Genomic DNA, 8,605 nt, shown 5'->3' on the forward strand with positions numbered 1-8,605 from the left:
TCTGAGCAGGAGTCCTCCCTCTTCCCACCCTGGGAAGATCTGAGCAGGAGTCCTCCCTCTTCCCACCCTGGGAAGATCTGAGCAGGAGTCCTCCCTCTTCCCACCCTGGGGAAGTCTGAGCAGGAGTCCTCCCTCTTCCCACCCTGGGAAGATCTGAGCAGGAGTCCTCCCTCTTCCCACCCTGGGAAGATCTGAGCAGGAGTCCTCTCTCTTCCCACCCTGGGAAGATCTGAGCAAGACTCCTCCCTCTTCCCACCCTGGAAGTCCTCCTCCCCGTCCCCCCCCCTCGCCCCGGAGTAGTTTTGGCACCAGGATGACCTCCCTGTGAGACCGTTAGATGAACTGGCAGAACTCTACCTTGGTATCTTAGCTTACGACTTAGATAACTTCTATCCTGTCTTCTCTTCCTATTTCATAAGGCAGAGCTCACCGACATCTTCCTATCTACCTCAGGTTGCCAATGTGAGGGTTCAGTGGGGTCTCCCCTCAGTGGCACCTGTGCTGAAACTGGAATGAAGGTTCAGTGGGTAAGCCCTCTGAAAATGGTTATATAGAGCCTGGTGCCAAAGACACCTCTGACTGTCAGTGTCTGAGGGAAGCGGTTTTGTATAGAACTTCAGTTTTCTCTTGTTCTTATCAAATCTCTAATATCTAATATCTCTTGTAATCAGAAGTTTCTTTCCTGCCCACAGTTCCCGATAATCACTCAGAGGCTTAATATTACTTATAAATGGTTGACCAATGGCTCAGACTTATTACTAGTTAGCTCTTATATTTAAATTAGCTTTTTTTTTTTTAAAAAAAATCTATACTTACCATGTGGTTCATGACTTGTTACCTTATTTTCTACATGTCTTGCTTCCTGGGTGTCTGGCTAGCACCCCCAGACTCTGTCCTTCTTCTCCTGTGTCTCTGCTTGGATTTCCTGCCTGGTTCTATCCTGACTTGTCATATGTATCAACCAATGAGAGCAGCACATGTTCCTAACTGAAAAACATCCCACAGAAATCTCTTATACTTTTTTTTCAGTTATACATGATTTAGACTTTTCTACTTGAAAGTTTAAAATAATTATTGCTGGTGTATATAGCTTGGTGGGAGAGCCTATCTGACTCCCTGGGTCCAATTTCCTTCATTGAAAAATAAAGGTTTATAGTGAGTAAAACTACTCAAATCATATAAAACTTCTTTTAAAAAAAATGAGATAGGGTCTCCCCATGTAGTCTAGGCTGGCTTCAAACTCATGATATTTCTGTTCAGCCCCCTGAGTGCTGGGACTATAGATAGGCAGGCACCACCATGCCTGGTGGGGAAAAATTTTTAATTGCAGAAAAAGGCATGAAAGTTGCAATAAAAAATTATGAACACTGTCTGAGACAACTTTTGAAAATACTAGACCCTCTTTAAGGAGAGCAGGGAAATGAAAATCAAGGATGAATCCACTTTTAATAGAAGTCGCAGTGCAGGGGCTCCATGCCTCTAAGAGCGGTTCCCAGCGAGCAGGTGTGCGGTGCCTCGGTGTACAGTTCCCTGCAGAGCCACTTGGAGGAGGCATCCTGAGAAAAGAAGCTTCCACAAAACGTGGCAGAAGCACCCAGGGGAGGATTTCCACGGACCCAGGGTTAATCCAGACACTTTGGAAGGGATTGGTCTCGTGCTGGTTTGAAATTGCCTGAGGTAGCATCCAAGTGGGAATGAAGGGCACCAGTCTAAGGTATTATCCCAAGGCCTTATGTGGAGTGCTGGCCCCTTTCTGATGGGAATCTCTTGCCCCTCCCTCTGTCCCCCCACACACTCATGGGCGGCACACACACACACACACACACACACACACACACACACACATCCCACGCTCTGAGAAGGAGCATGGCTCTCTCCTAACACGGCTGCTCTGGTTGCCATAGCAACAATGTAGCCAAGTTCCCAGCAGTACAACTTTTACCAGACACAAGCACATTTTCCTTCCCCACCCTTCACTGGTGGTGCTGAGCAGGAGCAGAGTGTGGGCTGCACCGAAAGGCCTCTGAAATGGTCAGTGACGCTCGGATGGGAAGGCGGCCCCCAACCTGTGTGGACTGAAGTTCTGCAAAGGGTCTTCTTACTCACCCAGCCCTCTCAGACACCCTGCAGGGCTGAATCCTAAACTTTTCTGTCCTATGGCTAGGCAAGACTTAACCAAACAGAAATACCTGCTCTTACTTCCTAAACAGGCTACAGAGATGCCTCGGAGGGCAAGGCGCTGCGCTTGCTGCGTAAGTATGAGGACCAGAAACTGGATCGCCAATACCCATGTAAATGCTGGGTAGGAGTGGCCGGTCTATATAGCCCAGTCCCAGGGCTAAGGAAGCAGAGACAGGAAGTCCCCAGAGCAAGCAGCTGGCCAGTCTAGCTGAATCAGTGAGCTCGGGGTCCACACGTCCACCCAGCATTTCTGTGGGTTCTGGGATCTGAATCCTGAACTCTCTTCCCCTTGTCTGGAGAACAGCTCTTTAGCCACGTGTCCATCTCCCACCACGGGTCCACCTCCCCAGTGTGGCCACCTTCCCACCATGTGCCCATCTCCCACCGTGCGCCCATCTCCCACCGTGCGCCCATCTCCCCGCTGAGCGTCCATCTCCCTGCTGTGCTTCCACTTTCCCACCGTGGGTCCATCTCCCCACCGTGCGCCCATCTACTACCGTGCGCCCATCTCCCCACCGTGCTTCCACCTTCCCACCGTGGGTCCATCTCCCACCGTGTGCCCATCTCCCCTTTGTGCGTCCATCTCCCCACCGTGCGCCCATCTCCCCACCGTGGGCCCATCTCCTACCATGCGCTTATCTCCCCACTGCGTCCATCTCCCACCATGCATCCATTTCCCCACTGGGTGCTTACCTCTCCACTTCATGCCTGTCTCCCTACCGTGTGGCCACCGCTGCCCAGGGACAATCTCTCCAGTCCTCTGAGGAAGCATTTCACATATTTCCTGAGTTCATTCCACAGAACCATTTTATCAAAACATTGTGTCTGTTTATGTACCATAAAAAAGTCTGCGCTTTGGGGACACAGGAATACTTTTTTTCTCCCCACAGGGACCAATTTTGTCTCCTTAGAGGCTGTGTTATCCCTGCTGGGGACAAAGTCTATGTAGATATTAAGAGAGCTTTCTCTTTTCTCTGTCTCTCTCTCTCTCTCTCTTTCTCTCTCTCTGTAATTTCTTCTTTCTTGCCTTTTATGCTCCCTTTCTCTTCTCTTCCTTTAACACGTGTTTCACCAGGCGGTGGTGGCCCACACATTTAATCCCAGCACCCAGGAGGCAGAGGCGCAGGCAGATCTCTGTGAGTTCAAGGCCAGCCTGGTCTACAAGAGCTAGTTCCAGGACAGGCAGCAAAGCTAAGCAGAGAAACCCTGTTTCGAGCAAAACAAAACAAAAAAACAACAAAAAAAATCAACATGTGTTTCTTCAGTAATCTAGAACATCATCACAATTCAAAGAAAGAAAGTGAATGATAAATATGTTGACCTTTCTCGATACCTTTCTGTCCCAAAGGTGGGAGGAGAATGGAGGCTGAGCATCCTGAAATCAGAACCTGGTTTGAATGCTGCCCTCATCTCATGGGGAGTCACCTGATGCCTTGTGTAGCTGCTCCACACCTCAGGTCCCTCACTGTCAGACTGCGACCCTGGCAGCACACTTTCTTAACAGTGAGAAGTGCATGCCAGGCTGGTGTGTGCCAACCTCCAAGGCAGAAGCCCCTGTCACCCTGGTAACCCAGGGAGTGTTCTAAGGCTGAGGACTCTGCACTGCAGGAAGGGTCTTCTGGCATCCCTTCTGCCTCCAGCCACAGGGGTGTTTGTTCACCTACTACTCTCTCATCCCTCCTCAGCCTTAATTAAAAACCTAATTTCTCTATTACCATAACAATGAGTGGAACAACAACTGATTTGTTTCACCAAATTAATTTTGCTTCAGGGAACCTGGAAGGACATTATCAGAGCAGCGGAGATTTAAAATAGAAACGTCTTCCCAGCACTTACACCGAATTTTGAAAATGAGGAGACTAAGTTGTCAGCATGTGGAGATGCAGGGGAGCTCTCTCCATGCTGCAACCCCAGCACCTCAGGTGTCACAGGCAGCACTGTGCCCCAAGCACTCAGGGTGATGCAGGTAATAAGGACTGTGCTGCCTGCAGCCAGGACGATAACGGGCAGTGCTGTGGCTGCAGCACCAGGGAGAACACAGGCAGTGCTGTGGTTGCAGCACCCGGGAGAACACTGGTAGTGCTGTTGTGGTTGCAGCACCAGGGAGAACACAGTCACACAAAGACCTCATAGACTCAGGTAATTTGATTGACTGGTCCCAGTTGATGGAGCTGTTTGGGGAGGATTAGGAAGTGCCACCTGAATGGAGGAAATGGGCCACTGGGCGGTGGCTTTGGAGTTTCAAAGGCCGCTTGCTACTCCCATCTTGTTTCCTCTGCTTCCCATTTGAGAGCTGCTGCTTTTGACCGACCCTCCCCTAGCCAACTGCCTGCTCCCTCTGCTTCACCTTCACCTTCACGGGACTCTCACCTTGTAGACCCTGGGGCCAGAGCAGCCCTTCCTTTGGTAAACTGCATTGGATGTGGTGTTTTATCGCAGGGGAAGAGAAGCAACACAGCGTCTATGAATAAAAGTTTTCTTGGTGGGCCTTATCCTGAGATTCACTGGCTATTATTAGGTAAAATGTCCAGGGGTGGGGAGGGGGAGGGGGAGCTGGGGAGGGTGGGCAACAGGAAGCTGGGGGAGGGGGAAATGGGAAGGTTAAGGAAAGGGAGCTTGGGGGAGGGGAAGAAGGAGCTGGGGGAGGGTGGGGAGGAGGAGTTGGGAGAGGGGGAGGGGAACTGGGGAGGGTGGGGAAGGGAGAACGGGGGGGGAGGGGGGGGAGGGTGGGAATTGCTGCGGCGCTCTGTTCTGGGCATCACCTGCAGAGGGTAGACTCATCCTTTCTTCTATTTTGTGTGACCAGATTTGTTTTCCTGAGCTGGAAATTGCTCTGCCAGCTGTGCTTGGGTCTGTGCTGCAGGCTCTCACTCCTAGGGTGTGATTTAGGGGCTATTTCCAGTCTAATGGGATAATTTATAACTCAGTCCCTAACACCAAGAGGACTGCAGTTCTGTGGCAAAGAACTGTAGAATTTCAGAGCTGGGAGTTAAAACAAACCCAAACAAACCAAGTCATAACAACAACAATGATAAACCCACCATCCAGACACCCCGGACCACCCTGCTGCATCTAAGCCCTGTGCAGCTGCAGACCCCGTGGTTTTCAGTGCAGCTATAGCAGATGAAGGAAGCCAGTGACTCTATCGAACCCAGCAAACCACTAGCGGAGGGTTCTTTTCCATGGCTAGCCTCTGCCAGGCTCGGGAAGGATCTTCCCAGTCAGACTGAGGACACCTCCTCCTGACTCCTCATCGGGGCCTCCTCCTGGTCTCCTGTCCGGCTGGCATTTGCTACTTCCTTAGTCTTTTCATCTGGGGCGGAGTCTCTTTTAGGGTACTGACCTATGGGAGCCATGTCAATTCCTCCTCTGTTTTCCTCCCCCTGTCCTCCCTCTCCTCTTCTCCTCTTCTCCCCACTGCTTCCTGACTCTCCATGGAGCTGAGGATGGCTTTGAACTTCTGATCCTCCTACTTTCACTTCCCGAGTCCAGGGATGACAGACCTGTGCCACTACTCCGGGTGTATGCAGTGTGGGGATTGAACCCAGAGTTCCATGCACGCTGGGCAAGTGTTCTACCAGCTGAGCTACGCGCCAGCCTGACTTTCTTTGGAGAAGTCTAAAATCTTTCTCCATAGCTCTCTCAAGTCTTTAAACCTTCCTCTGATAGTTTACAATCCCACTTCACAGAGGAAGGAAAAGAGGCACGCTGAGATGAGGGCCCTGGACCAGGGGCAGTGAGCGTGTGCTCAACCCTTCACATAGACCTGGCCATAGCCACCGTGGGCTCCTTTTGGTGCCTCCCCTAACCTAAGTGTTGAGGGGAGAAAATTTCACTAGAACAGCTCCTGGAGGATTTGCATGGCCGGCATGAAACAGCTGCCAGGTCCTGTTACCATGGGTGGCTTTCCTGCTGTCCAAAGGACATGTGTTTCTCTTCATGGTCACCCAATGTTCCCTTGACCAGGATTATTGAGAGCCTTGAGAGAGGCTGGGAGGAAGCATATTCCCATCCAGGTTATTGGCACCACTCAGGCTCTCCTGCCGAGAGAGCCAGCCAGAGCAGAGGTGAGCTTGGGGCATCCAGGCAGGGGGAAAACCTCAGCGCTTTAAATATGTGTAGGGTTCTCACCTGACCATGGGAACTGCTTCCATCTGTGCCTGTGCTGATGTACACCCACCACCACCCATAGCAAGCTTAGTTGTCCTGTCGTGTGTGTGTGTGTGTGTGTGTGTGTGTGTGTGCTCCTGGCAGCCATTGCTGGCAGATGAAGAACTCAAAGAGGGGGGACACTCAGGGCAGATTTATCCTCCGAGGGACATGGAGAAGGGCCTGAAACCTATTCTCCTTGTTGAACAAGGAACTGGTCTGGGGGCAAGGCAGTCTCCCACGTGAGCAACTTCTCTCCTGGGTGTGAGCCTCTCAAGGCCAGGCCCCTCCCCTGAGGACCTCCAATCGCCAGGTTCCACCCACAGAACACTGACTCCTCTAGCGGCTGGACCTCGTCCCCATTCTACAGAGCAAAAAGTCCAAGCTCTGGATTTGAAATTCCATCAATCCCTACCCTGGAAAGTTTCACCCTGAAAATTCTGTGCTGCCCCATAAGAAACCCTATATAAAGCCGGCCTTCCCTGTTGTTTCTGCCCCAGGCAGAGGTGGCCACCTTCCCGGTCCTTTTCCTCCACATAAATCTCTTGTGTGAAGTTTGTTGTGTGGTGTGACTTTGTGGTATTCCTTTCTGCCAGGACACCTTTCTGTCTGCTGGGAAATTAATCTAGCCACGCACCAGGCAGGGCTGGGTGGGAGCCAGTTATTCTTCTATAAGTTGTTGTAAGCACTCACTGCTCAGACCTGGATTTGTGTCTTAACTTTTCATCACTCACAAAGGCATGCTCCCAGATATGTGTGTTCTTGTTTTGTGTGCATAGCTTAAACGCTTGGCCTGATTCTGCAGTGAAATCAAGTTAACGAATTGCAGAGGTGAACAAAATAAGATGGAAAACGGGACCTTTACTAACGATTCCAGCTGGGGAGATGAGCGGCATCTCTCCTTTGTACGTGATCTCTAAAGTGAGCTCTCCTCCTCTTCCCTCCTCCACCTCCTCTGCATGACACATTAAGGGATGCATAATATTGATAAAGACGTTAGCAAGACCTAGTAAGTCAGAGAGGCCAGCGAGATGACTAATTCAGTAAAGTGCCCACTGCCCCAACCATGACAGCTTTAGTTTGGGCTCCTGAAATGTGTGTACAAGTTTGGCATGCTGGGATGCTCCATAGTCCCACAATGGGGAGGCAGAGGGACTCTATTTCAATAAATAAAGTGAGTGAGGAAGACACCAAATGTTGACCTCACACTTGCATACATGTGCGTGCGTGCACACATACACACACATACATACGTGCACACACAACATCAGAAGCAGGAAGGAAAGCACAGCCAATAAGCAGGCCACAGCTATTGTGTTTACACCAGAATGGCGTCTCAGAGTTAAAGTTGAGCCTTGTGAGGTAGCATTGACTGTGTATTTCTATCACCAGAGCAAAGAACAGGACCCATTTCTCAGGCAGAGTGGAGCCTTTACTACCTGACAGCGACAGGGTGACTCTAGTCACAGCTGGAGGTATGGGCTGATTCGGTGAAGTCCAGCGCAGGGGATGAGAAGAACAAGAGCAGCCCTTGGTGACCTGGCTTTATTCAAATACGCCAGGAACCCTGGGGTCACATCTATTTGTTCTGAGGGTCCTTGGCAGTCACCAGAACTGCAGGCTGTTCCTTCCTTAACAGTGGGTTAGTGGCGCAGTGCTTAGGGACAAGAGTGAGACTTGAAATGGGCAAAGGTTCTGGACAAGGGGCTGTTAGCTGACTATCGCACTTTTACATACCAGCTAGAAGGAGCACAGGAACCAAAGAGAGGGAGTTGGGTCTTCAGGAAAACTCAGTCTAGAGACTCCCTCACAGACATGCCCAGAGGTTGTTTCCTAGGTGACATGACATCCTAGCAAGCTGACAGTCTGAAATAACCATAGCCCTGCCCACTCACGAACACTGTGCAGGTGTTTGACTTCAGGTTTGGAACAACTTCTGCACCTCCCAAACAATTTCCTTTATTTGTGGGCCAGAGTGACTTGGGGCTTCGAAAAGAGGATCATCAGACAGCTGATTTTAGCTCCCCCAGCTTCACAGGTCTGGGGTCTCCTGTTAAGGCCATTCTTTCTGCATTCCTGGATGCCCATACAACCCACCACACACCACCTCATAGGCCCCACTACACACCAGCTCACACCCCACTACACACCACCTCACACCCCACTACACACCACCTCACACCACACTACACACCACCTCACACCACACTACATACCACCTCACACTCACACTACACACCACCTCACACTCACACTACACACCACCTCACACCCT

Source organism: Microtus ochrogaster, chromosome 5 (assembly GCF_000317375.1).
Source record: "Microtus ochrogaster isolate Prairie Vole_2 chromosome 5, MicOch1.0, whole genome shotgun sequence".
In the NCBI taxonomy this organism is placed as follows: Eukaryota; Metazoa; Chordata; class Mammalia; order Rodentia; family Cricetidae; genus Microtus; species Microtus ochrogaster.